Source organism: Hakea prostrata, chromosome 4, assembly GCF_041222555.1.
Source record: "Hakea prostrata isolate BN-2017 chromosome 4, UWA_Hpros_2, whole genome shotgun sequence".
Lineage (NCBI taxonomy): Eukaryota > Viridiplantae > Streptophyta > Magnoliopsida > Proteales > Proteaceae > Hakea > Hakea prostrata.
Genome location: NC_142603.1, coordinates 18,594,420 through 18,608,099, shown reverse-complemented (window position 1 = coordinate 18,608,099; position 13,680 = coordinate 18,594,420). Strand labels below are relative to the sequence as shown.

Here is a 13,680-nt window from a genome sequence, read left to right as displayed (position 1 = left end):
CACCCTCACAGGACCTTAACTCCACACTAACACCATCAAAACAAGGTAATTCGCATGAAACACAGAACCTCTACTCTCTCGTTTGCATCCAAGTTAAAGAATCTAAAAGCATAAATTGATTTCAATTTTAGAATTTTAGGGTCTCACTCCAAGGGAGAGACCCTTCAAAAATTGGCGTATGCCGTTCGTAGGTGGCAAGCACACGGTATTCTTTAGTAAAAGGCGAAAGAATAGTTCGCTTTGTGCTTACCACACGGCTGCGTGACTTGGGTAATACACAAAAGCTTCTGTATATACACCGCTCCAGCATTTTCGTTCTCAATTCCAACCGATATGGGACCAAATGCCATCAAGTATTTTGCTTATACTTGTGCAGTTTGGGCTGGTTCTTGTACTCATAAAAAGATAGTAATTGATTTTCTATTTCAGCTACTCTTTCCAATTTGCCCATTCGACCCCAACCTGGTGGTGTTGGCTTGGAAAACCCCAAAACTGAACATTAGCATAAGGATAATTAGGAAACCAAGTGGTTCAAATATCTAACATTTGGTGGCTTTGACATGACCAGGTCCTAATCAAGCACTCATTTAATCTTGATTCAATCTTAATCCTAATTAGAGCCAATTCTAATCTATCTCTTTCAGTGCTATAATATGTGTAAGCTAGAATATATGTTGGAATTTACAAACAAAGCTATTAAATCTAGAGTTATGAAGGATTTCTAGTAAAAAAAGTATGATGCCCAATACTTGCAAATGATGGTTTTGTACACCGTAGTCCATGAAATCTCAAGAAAAAGTAGTCATGTTTCTGATGCCCAATACTTATAGAATATATGTATGATTTTTTTTGCAGTCTGAGTTGCACATTTGCCCATTGGTAGTTTTGAACTTTCACCCTCTATGTGATCCATGTGTTGATGTGAAATTTTTATTTAATATTGACTAATTTATTGATCCTTAACCATTGTTGGATTATAGATATTCATAAAACATTAAATACGGTTGCTAAAATTGTATAAGGCACAGACTCATTCATTTTCTTAAATTTCAATCAGAAAATGAAAGTTTATAAAAGATATGTTTGTATGCCAGTACTAAATTATTCTAGACTTATTGAACTGAGAAGTGTCCTGCTCTTCCAAGTTTGAGACAATCTGAAGCCATCTTAACGTAAAAATATAGGATAATAATTAATGTTTTAAAGCATGCTAGAGGTACATTAGAAAGAATCAACAAGTTTGCTTTCTACCAAAGTATATCTTCAACAAAAAGCCTTTGTAGTTCACCTAAGATGCCTCACATTGAGTAGAACTATATGCCATTATTAGGTGACTTGTATTTTTTTTTTTTTTTTTTTGGTAAAGGTGACTTGTGTATTAGCATGCATATAAAAAGCAATATAAGAATAACGAAAACGTCGTACTTGAAAGAAACCAATGACTAACAGAATCTAAATTTATGCCATCAAAGACACTTTTTCAATACACTTTTCTTTTTAATGAATTATTTTATGAAGTCCCTTCCCTCTCAATTCTTGTGAGAGGTGTTTTAACATATATTTTGAAAAGGGAAATCACAGACTTTTCGAGCATTGAACTGCTTCTCCACTAGTTAAAGCCTCTTCTAAACTTGTCAATGGTTTATCTATCAGTGTTTTTTCTTTTTCTTTTTTTAATTTTTGTAAGCAAGTCACATAAATTTGGTAAAAGTCAGGGGAGAGATGAAATAGAAGAATAAGAAGGGGTGAGAGAGATCATTTTTGTATGTGTTTTTAGCTAATTGTTATCTAATGTCTTGTTTTTCTACAGTGGGGGCATGATTAGAGAAGATATGAAAGTAATTTAATTAAACCCAACTTGAATTTTATTTGGATTTGTCATTTAAAATTTCCACAAAATCATCATGAAAGAAACAAATGTGGATGTGACTATGTTCCATGGTTGACATCATTTTCTCTATGGCTGAGAAATGACATTTAACAGATGCTAATCCCATTCAATGCTCTACGAATACATTCTCTAAGAATTGTAGAAGGTTCAAATGGTTAGAACTTCATTTTACTATCTCTTTCCTAGTTGTAGATCTCCATTGATAATTCTTTGGTTTCATGTAAGATCTATGTCCAATTTAATCTTTATATTTTTACTCTAATCACATCTCATGCCCAAATTGATCTAATACTCACCTTGTTGAACATGGTTAACCTAAGAAATCGTGCATGTCTTCCCCAACCGCACTTAGTTGATAATTATTATGGTGGTCACTGTGGTTGTCATCATAATGGATCGGACTGGTATATAAGAAAGCACCTTTGGAGGGAACCATATCAACTAGATGATTGATGTGGGTTTATTGAGACTCAACGTATGATTGGTGGCACCGAGCGTACTTGTCGTGACCAAACAAGAATGAGCAAAAAAGCATTTTATAACTTGGTTCATTGTTGCATACTAGAGGGTTCGTAGAAGATAACAAATTGGTATTAGTTGAGGAACAAGTGACTATGTTTCTGCATTGTGTTGGACATTACATTAAAAATGTAACTTTAAAGCATATTTTTTAGCATTCTTTGGAGACAATGAGTCGAAACATTAATAAAGTGTTAGATGCAATGATGAAATTGTATCCATTGCTTCTCAAGATCCCTAGTTTCATCAGACATCCAAAAATAACAAACAACCATAAGAGCTTCTACTCCTTCAAAATTGTATTGGAGCCATTGATGGATCTCATATACCAACATGGGTACGCATTGAATAACATAAGAAGTTTCCTAACAAGAAGCATCTTATTACACAAAACATTTTAGTTGCAAGTGACTATGACAAAAAATTTATATATATACTTGCTGGTTAGGAAGGTTTGCATCTAACTCTTGCATTTTGGATAATGCTATTCATAGAGATAGAGATGGAAAATTTGTAGTTCTTGTTGGTAAATATTATCTTGCGAATGCTGGTTTTGCCAACCAGAGATGATTTTTTAGGTGATATCATAATATTAGGTACCATCTCAAGGAATGGAATATGGGAAATCAAAAATCCAAAAATGAAAAAGAGTTGTTTAATTTGAGGCACTCAAAGTTAAACAATGTCATAGAAAGTATTTTTAGTCTAATGAATAAACGTTTTAAGATATTGAAAACTCAAGCAGAGTTTTCTTTCATAATTCAAAAGATTGTCATATCCTGTGTACTGCTTCACAACCACATTGTGAACCACTACTTTATTGAAGAAGAGGAAGAATGGATTGCTGAGGAGGCAAGGAAAGAGTCAGGGATAACAACAAGTTTCTCTTCTCCACTATATTTGGTTAAAATGAAGAAGATAGTAATTTTCATTAAGACAACAAGGAAGACCACTCAAACAAGTGTCAAATAAAAAATCGTGTAATTATTTTTATCATGTAACACTCAAAACCCTTCATTACTAAAGAATTTTAGGGTCTCAATCCGAGGGGGAGAGACCCCTCTAAAAATTGGCGTATGATGTTTTTATGGATTACATATAGGTTATTCATAGCATCCCAAACTTAAGGATGTAACCGGATAGTTGAAAATTTGAATTCAATTTGTATATGTATCCACTTAAGAACATTTAAATTTGATATTTTCGGATTCAGATTTGAATTCGGATGATTCGATTAAGGATTGGATTCAAATTTGGATACGCCAATTTTAAGTTAAATATTATCTTATTCAATTAGATATTTAGCAAATATTTTCCGTATACGACTTTTGTATCCAATTAAAGTTTAATTTTGAGCACTACATCATTATACGTTAATTAAAAATCATTAATAGTAACTAATTACATTAAACTATCAGTACACCATTATAGTCAAGAATGAGTTTACAACTGCATTCGAATTCCGAATATTTTTATGCATCCAATTACTTTGAATTTGGATCAGATATTATCCGAAAATCTGATTAATTAAACAATTCTAATTTGATTATAAATTTACACATCCAACGGATATCAAATTCAAATTCGAACAACATGTTTAATAAACAAATCGAATTCGGTCTTACATTTAGTTTTTTAGTTTAGAAAATCGTTTATTTATGTGAAAACAAGATAGTTTTATTTGTATAAGAACATGTCTATATGATATTTGCTTGTAGCATCTCTAGCTACTCAGTTAGAGACCGCTGATCATATAAAAAAAATTTATAGGACCTTCTCTCGACGCTTTTGGGTGACTCACCCAACGAAGAAAAGGCCTTACAAAATATTTTAGTCCATGAATGAAGAATTGTCATCCTTTCGCCCAAAAAATGATTATAGTCGTTGACAGCGCCAGAACAAGGCAAGCGTTAGTTCAGAACCTAATATTATGGTGCTAACATGCTCTATGGAGTTGCTTGATCGTTGCTGGAAAATGATAATAGTAAGAATAAGAAGGGGAAGAGCTAACATTCAAGAATGGATGATCTTAGGGGCACAAAGATTTAGAAAGGATTTTGTAGGGCTTAATTGCACGATCGATCTCCTGATTAAGGGTGTCAATTGCATACCGAAACCGTTTAACCGTACCGAATCGCGCCGTCTAAAATCGTACCGTTCAAAATTTGGTAAGGTATGTACCGAAACCGAATTTCTTCGGTACGGTTCCGGTTTTAGGTACTCATACCGTCTGTACGTACCGAAACCATACCAAATTGGTACTCGACCAAATTAAGAGATATAAATTGTAATTTTACACTTAAAACACTTAAAACATTTCCCTATCCTTAATTCTCCATTTTCAACTTTTCATTTCATCATTCACTCCTCTTCTTAGATTTACTTGTTTTGTCTCTATTAATTAAATTTATTTGCTTTATCTATGTTAATTTCAAATTATATCGATTGGTTGATCATAATTTCATTAGGATTTTAATGAACTAATCACAAAAGTGGCATAAGTTCATTCGTACCAAAATTGTATCACACTAGATACCGTATTTAAACCGTTTTTCTATACCGATTTAATACCGAAACCATACCGAACAGTTTTTGTAAATACCGAAACCGTAACGTACCATTTAGATTCGGTACAGTACGGTTTTGGTTTTCGGTATTCAAAGTTGGTACCGTACCGAATTACCGAAACCGTACAAATTGACACCCTTACTCCTACTCCTGATGCGTGAATCCCGTCAATGCCATTGCAAACAGCCCTGGTTACCCGATAATAACCAAATTTGAATCCGATCCACTTACATCCCTAACCAAACACCATGAAATGGAATATAAGAAACTATCTTACATGGTAAGCACGGGCAATTCCTTTTGGGAATAGGGCATATGATTGAAACCAATGGTCATACAAACACTGCTGTAAATACACCATTTCATATCATCAAGCACCCAGCTGCAAATACAATTTCATGTGGCAAAAACGCAATTCCAGTTATTTCATCTAATACTACAGAATGTGTAATATAATAAATAATAACACAATGTACCTTTCTTCTCAATTGTTCAAACCCACTTGGATCCATCAGCCGACAATGAATGAACGATTACGTACCACATAGTTCAAGCCAGATTATGCGTTAATCAAAAGAAATCTCTTTATAACTACAGAATTTTAGGGCTCCACTCCAAGAGAGAGACCCTCCAAAAATTGGCGTATGCCGATTGAAAGTGGCAAGCACACGGTATTCTTTAGTAAAAGGCGAAAGAATAGTTCGCTCTGTGCTTACCACACGGCTGCGTGATTTGTTAATTAATAGAAAACCTCAATATATACACCGCTCCAGCATTTTCGTTCCAACTTCCACCGATATGGGACCAAGTGCCGTCAGATTTTTGGCTTACACTTGTACAGTTTGGGCTGGTTCGTTTCATATATATATACTCACAATAAGAAAGTTATTGATTTTCTATATCACGTACTCTTTCCAACTTGCCCATTCGACCCTAATCTGGTGTTGGCTTGGAAAACCGCTTTGACGTGATCCGCTCTTAATCAAGCACTCACTAATCTTGATTCAACCTTAATCCTAATTAGGGCTATTTTGGCCAATCAAATTTATCTTTTTTTTTTTAGGAAGTTGAAAAACTTCATTCATGAACTTGAAAAGAAATACATACACATAACAAAAAAAATACAAAAATACAAAAGATAAATGCATAAAAACACTAAATTCGGTCCGAACCAAGGAATAAAAATTGACCAAATGTCATACATGCAATAGACAAGGTCATCCCGATTAAGGAATGGGTCGAGCCTAATAAGCCCTTAGAATAGTGGTTGTACTAACCACATCAACAATTAAACACAAGGAAACGACATATGTATCCTCCATCACAAACGCCCAAAGAGGCGACACGCCACAAAGACGGACACAAACACGCTCCAAGGACGGAAATACACGCCACAAGGGTGAAAACGATAGCCACGTCGAAGACACACCGATGACGACCAGCAACACGAGGCTCTCGCAGCAGCAAAGCTTCCAGATCTACGAGAGACACTTCTAGCTCCTGTGTAAAACCTTCAGATCTACCGAATGCACTACTGAATCTCGCATCTACCTACCTGGTGTTTCTTTTTCTCTTTTATTTTTTTCTTTCTAATGAGTTGAACCTTCCACCAGTTGGGGAAAAAGCAAGAAACAGAGAGAGATGGAGAGAATGAGAAAATGAGAGCTAGAGATATGGAGAAATCTTCCACCGATTGGTTTTTTTTTTTTTCTTTCTTCCCTTTCGATTGGGGACAAAAGTGCGAAAAGAGAAATGGAGAACCTGCAAATCCACAAGGGCGGGGTGGGTCAAATTCACCAAACGGATATTCCACCCAGGGAGAGCATCTCCCCATCCCCCGCCTCTTTAGATTGGTGACACGTGGCCGGTACAAGAATCGAGCAGCTACGTGTTGCCCATCCAAAGGAGCACAAGGATTATTTTCACATCCATTGTTGCCCATCCAAAGGGGCAGGGGGAATGAGTTGACTATCTCCCTAGGCATAGAGAAGATTTTAAATTCACAACTTTAAATAAGAGTGATATATCACAATTATACTTTTAGTTCCGACTAAGCCACTTCTCACGATCAAAATGATGAGTCCTGTAAGAAAGGTTAGACGCCGGCCGGCTTGTATGTCGGGCAACCACCTCCAATTGCTAAATCAAACAATGAACAGATTAAGATCCCGTGCAAGAGCTACACAAGATAATGTTCATAATGTATTGGATGCTTACCAGAGGAGTGAGTCTTTGCTTTTATAGTGTATGTATTACTTTTTCTGGATTTAATAAGATTACTCGACGAGGGCTGTTGTTTCTCCTGAGATTATGTCTCCTTGTTGTTGGTCCCGCTCAATCATGCTTTGAGTTGACTTTCCATCTTAAATGTTGTTGTCATATAAGCCCAGCGTAAGAAACGCCCTGCCTTAGTCAATCGGCAATTGTCCTGACCGAGTGTCTGGTTCAGTGCTATCCCGGGTCTAAAACAATCAAGGAGAAATCCTCCCGTTTCAAAGAGTTCAGATTTTCAATTGTTTTTTCTCCAAGATGCTTTACATCAATTTACTAGAAAAAAGAAAAAGAAAAGAGGGAAACTATTACATGCATCACCAAGAATGATAACGTCTTGTTAAGAAGGGTTAGATCATTATCAATTAAGTCAATTCCTTCAGAGAAAGAATTTAAATTATGTTTTCCTCACATATGAAAGATAAAAACGTATAAAATAAAATCCAGATCAATGGTTTTGAGTCTAGTTGCTTTACTCAAACATATGTCACCTAGATAGGCCAGATGGCCATCTTTTTTCTCACTGTACAGACCTAAAACCAATAATGAAAATGGATAATAAAAAAAAAAAATCTACTCCAAACGGTCAACATCAATTAATGCAACATTGTGATGGACAGGATTTGCAAGTGGACATCTGTTAGGGCATGTTTGGTTATATGAATTTGGATTCATGAATCTGAAAACTATACCTGTTTGATTGTAAATCTAGAGATTCATATTTTCACATTAAAAATGTGAATCTGAAATTTATAGGTAAGGGGGTGAAATTTTGAGATTTCAAAAAAACTATACATTTGCACATTTACAAAAATCACGTCGATCAAATAGTTTTTAGGATGAATCCACAAATTTCATACCACAACCAAACATCTAATTTTATAAATTATAATTCCATAAATTTGAAATATATAGATTTGAAGTTTCCAGACTCATGTAACCAAACAGGCCCTTAAGACTTTAAAACGAAATTTTATCATGTAAATAAAAGGATTTTGTTTTACAACGTAGAAGGGCCATACAGAAAAGGATTTTATTTTAGATATATTTCTTATCACAGATGCTAGCACTAGAGTTGGATCAAAGCTTCTGCAGTGAACACTGAACAGCTACGGATGAACCTTTATGATCTCTTTGTAATATATTTTTTCTTCTCATAAAAATAAAAAAAAGGCCCAGATGATTATTTACAAGAGGAATCTAGCCAAAAACATATGAGAATAGCATTACAAGCCCTAATAAAAAAAAGGTTTGTTTCTGAGTATCAATTGCTAAATCTTTAATCACAACAGGATCACCACCAAAATATAGTGGAAATGATTAATCTTGGAAACAAGTTCAAGAATTAAAAACACAGATAAATCGGCCATTAGAAAATACAAGATTATGGTTCAGTTGGGTAAAAGGTGGCGGCAGAGAGGACAAGTGCGATGGAGGGAAAGCCAAGCTGAGATACAAGAGAAGTGGAAGATATGGCCGCATGGCATCTGTTTTGCTGTTCCTGATCTACCTTTTCCTTCTTCTTTTCCCTGATCTTCTGTTGCTTCTGCTGCTTGTGCTGCTGCTGCTGATGATGGTGATGATTGGAAGTGGTGGTGGATTAATTCTTCCATGCAAACGGGACAAACATCAGTTGAAGAAGAGACAACCGTGGGCATACTAGATACCAGACACTCAGCCGACGGCTGCAGCGGTGGCGCCGTCGCCGGAGTTCCATTAGTACTTGAGGTGATCTCCTCCAGTGCCAACTGATCAGGTGGGATAAGAACGAATCCAAGATCAAACATTCCATCTATCTCCATCAGATTCTGCCCATACCCACTCCACATTCTCACCTCCTCCGACTTCGATGATGCTGTTGCCGCCATGCAATACGACGTAACTTGCAGGAACAAGGGCAAGAGAATCAAGGAGATATAGAGAAGGATCTGAGACTAGATACACAAATATATGATCTGAAGCAGATGGATTTGGTTCTTCTATTTATAAGAACACTGTGAAGACGTTGGGTTTGGAGCCAGAGATCATGAGAAGACATCGAAATTTTCAGACGGTTGAGATCAATTAATCAAAATGTCTTCCAATTGATGATCTCACTATTCCACCGCCACCGCTATTGTTAATATATAAAAGATGAACATCTCCACTTCAGTGGTTTCTGCTGGTTTATCTCTAAGCTTTTAAAATCAAAATCAGACAGGTAGATCTTTTTACTTGGAAACGCCATCTTGGACTAGGATTTCCATTGCTTGAGTTATACCAATTTCTTGCCAAAAAGAAAAGAAAATACAAAGGGTTTATAATCAAGTGCTTAATTTAACAGGGAACCTTATTATTAGAAATTGAAAAGTATTTAACACCAAAGACGACCATTTTGATATCAATCATGAATATCATTTAATGGAAGACACATCATCATTCTCAGTCTCACTTATCTTATCTGGACTCAACTCCTAAAAGAAACGTGACTAATTAAGGTCTGTAAAGAAATGCATTTGTCGATCAAAAACGGAGGTCTCCCATCTCCAAAGTAAAATAGTGCTATTTTATGTAATAGCGTCAACGGAGTGTTTTTTTTTTTTTTTTTTCCTTGGTAAAATAAAATACCCACCGAGAATAAAAGCAAGATGATATTTGTGGAATGGGTATAGATAAATATCTGATAAATAAAAAGATTAAGAGTTCAAATCTTTTCTAGGTTAAAACTTATGGGTTCACGAACAATAAGTGTGTACCTGATGCGTCCACAATCTGCTTAGCCCTTAGATCTCCTTGATGATGACCTGTAAAACAAAAGCGTCAGATGTGGCCCTATTGCTGGGGTCGGAGTCCACCTCCGAAAAGATTTAGAGTTCAAACATTATACGGTTCTGGTTTTCAGTATTCAAAGTTGGTACCGTACCGAATTTAAACGGTATGGTGCGGTTTCGGTATAGAAACGGTTCGGTACGGTTTCGGTATTAATCGGTTTGGGAAAACAGTTTAAACACGGTATCTAGTACGATACAATTTTGGTACGAATGAACTTATGTCACTTTTGTTATTAGTTCATTAAGATCCTAATGAAATTGTGATCAACCAATCGATATAATTTGAAATTAACATAGATAAAGCAAGTAAATCTAATTAATAGAGACAAAACAATTAAATCTAAGAAAATGAATGAATGATGAAACGAAAAACTGAAATAGGGAATTAGTGATAGGATAAAGGTAAAGTGTTTTAATTGTGAAATTACAATTTATATCCCTTAATTTGGTACGGTACCAATTCGGTACGGTTTTGGTACGTACCAACGGTATGAGTACCTAAAACCGGAATCGTACCGAATTTTGAACCGTACGGTGCGGTTCGATACGGTTAAACGGTTTCGATATGCAATTGACACCCTTACCCGTCAAGGGAGTACATATTGCTCCCCGACGGCTTCCCAACCACATAAATACGTGGGGCCCACAGGTAAAAAACAATTTTTGAAAAAAATAAAAGAAACTTCAAATTTTCACATGTGAGCCACACGTGTTTGTGTGGTTGGGAAGCCGTCGGGGAGCAGTCTGTGCTCCCCGACGGGTGAGGATATGGACTCCCAATTCGGTATGGTTTCTGTATTAAATTGGTGCAGAAAAACAGTTTAAACACGGTATTTAGTACAATACAATTTTAGTACGAACGAACCCATGCCATTTTTGTTTTTATTTCATTAAGTTCATTTGGATCAAACAGTCGATAGAATGTGATATTAATAGAGATAAAACAAGTAAATCTAAGAAAAAGAGTGAAGGACGAAACTAAAAACTAAAACCGGGAATTAGGGATAGGGTAAAAATAAAGTGTTTTAATTGTAAAGTTACATTTATATTCCTTAATTTGGTACGGTACCAATTCGATACGGTTTCAATACATACCAACAATATGAGTACTTAAAATCGGTTTCGGTACCAAATAAATTCGTTTTGATACGTATCAAATAAATTCGGTACAGTGAGATTTTAGATTGCATGATTTGCTATAGTTAAACGGTTTCGATACACAATTAATACCCTTACCCACTGTTACTTATTTTGTTAATTTAAAATTAAAATTACTATTTTAGCCATAAGGAGGTGTTATGACTAAATTATCCTGCCATACCTAATCTTTAAGTTGCCCATCTTCTATCTAAACTTGGTCCATCACCAGCCCTATTGAAAATTATCCACTACCGTCCTCTCTAGGAAGTCTCTATCTCTTCCCCCATGGGTTCATAACTACTGTGAACCGTGATTGAGATTATCATCTGCTACAGGTTCGTTCAAGAATAACATTTTGATATCAAATACTGTTCAAGAGAGAACCCTAAAAATCTAGGGTTTTTAATTTGCATATAGCCATTTTCGTTTTTCTTGAAAAAGAAAGCTTGATTTGTAGAAGAACCAAAGGATAGATTTCATTCAAATCTTCCCCTTCGACACTCTCGCGGCTGAAAACTGAAGGTAACTTTGATTTGGTTTTTTATTATGTTTGATTTGTGTTGGGTTTAGTGATGAAAATCACTTTATCTTTTTGTTTGAATTCAAATTTTGAATTTGGTGGGTCCCACTTAGTGTTAAACATGGGTATGTGTTTGGTATCATTAAGAGGGCCTTGGGAGAGGTAAATGGAGTGAGAAAAAATGAGTTTCTAGTGACTTCTAAAGTGGGTTTTGTCCAAAAACGGGATTGAGTCTTTAGAGTCTTCTTCTTCTTGTAGTTTTGTAAGAAAAGGGTTTCTTCTCTCTTGTGTTCTTCTCCATTGCACTCCATTGGCTTGGCTTGGTTGGGGTTTCTTCAAGAGCTTGGTGGAAGGGTATTCTAAGGGGTTTGAGAGGTTATGTGCCGGTTGGGTCTTGTATCACACTCAAATCTTGTACTATTTTGAGATTTAGTGAAATCCCTCCCCGTGGTGTAGTTATCTCGATTTTCGGATTAGTCCGTAAAATTCTTGTGTGTTGTTTGCATTTCCTTTTCATTATTGTGGTAGTTTGTTGTTTATTTGCTTTGTGATTGTCTTTTAATTTATATTGCACAAGATCCTTGGTTTATTTTGTTCATTTGGGTGATTTGTTTAATCATCCGGTTCCGTGGATTGGGTCTTGTCTTCTACAATTTGGATCTGTTCTTTGTCCAAGCAGATGAATGAAAATTGTTCGATTCATCTTCCTTATTGCAAATTCCTGTTCAGAAATAATTGATTTAAAATAGGTATTTGATATAGATTATCATCTTCTACAGGCTTTTTCAAGAAAAAGGATTTTGATTGCTGGGAGCTAATTCAGGAGGCTTCTCTTGGAACATTGAATCTCGAACAGTGAGGAGAAGCGACATTAAAGAGCTTCCACAACAAATTTCTTCAAGTCTTAATGAGGGTTGACCCTACGATTTCTAAGGGCTTTGCCAGCAGTGCTTACGTGGCACTATTCCAAGACTTCCACTAGTTTGAACTAGTAGAGGACTCCTAGGATAATCCCACAGTTATTTGATGGTTATCCTTTTAATAATGATAAGTGACAACCGCCAAGTTGTATCTGCCATCATTAGATTAATTAACCTAACCCATAAGTATTGGATTAGGGCGTGCTTGTGGCTGATTTAGTTTTCTTCCTCGGTAAGCTATCTCCTGGACCCGGCGCGCCGATTCGAGTGAACCAGAGTCGAACATATTTTCTCCACATCAGTACCATATCGAAACCATACCGAATTTCCGAAATTGTACGATTGACACCCTTAACAATGGGTAATGAATAAAATTGCATTTTGTTGAAAGTGGGTCATTAATAATTTTAAAATTGCATTTTGTTGGAAGTGGGTCATCACTAATTTTTTCAACTTAATAGCCGGAAAGACTAGAATTTCACCCTACTAGTAAAAAACTCATTTATTTTAATTCTTTAACCTGTCTCAAAATCTAATTAAAAATAAATAAAACATGAGATATCAATATATAATTTCAGCCTCAAAACAAGAAAGATATTAATATAGAAATATAAAAGATCTATAGCATTATAAGCCAATGAAATTATATCCGGTTATAATAGTCTGGGCATTCATAATGGTTCGGGTTTAACTGGGCATTGAGGGATTGGAGTAAATCAGCCTGAAATTGTTCAATTTTTTACCATTCAGCCCATATCATGTCCAATAAGCTGCGATTTGGTTTGATTGAGGTCCTAACAAGCTGGCCTTCTTCGGCTTAAAAATTTACACACTTGGACAGCAAGATCCTGTCTGAAGTGAGTTTGTGTTTAGGGTGTCCAGGCCGTACTCTAACAGCCACCCAGCTGAAGAAGTTATCAAATACTCCAATAGCTTTAGATGACCGGTTATGTAAGCATCTTACCCATCTGAAAAGAAAAGGAGTGAACGCTAGCACACACAAAAGAGATTTTTTTTTGTTAATTAATCATCAAGCCAATC

The 13,680-nt window shown here is 35.7% G+C and overlaps 2 non-coding genes across 2 annotated transcripts; both read right to left on the bottom strand.

The window, feature by feature from the left end:
* Positions 1-140: 140 nt before the first annotated feature.
* LOC149018310 (U5 spliceosomal RNA) lies at positions 141-259 on the bottom strand. The gene has a single exon (XR_016173305.1). It is a non-coding gene; the product is annotated as a U5 spliceosomal RNA (small nuclear RNA).
* A 5,327-nt stretch (positions 260-5,586) lies between these two features.
* LOC149018309 (U5 spliceosomal RNA) lies at positions 5,587-5,704 on the bottom strand. Its single transcript, XR_016173306.1, has one exon. It is a non-coding gene; the product is annotated as a U5 spliceosomal RNA (small nuclear RNA).
* Between the last annotated feature and the right edge of the window lie 7,976 nt (positions 5,705-13,680).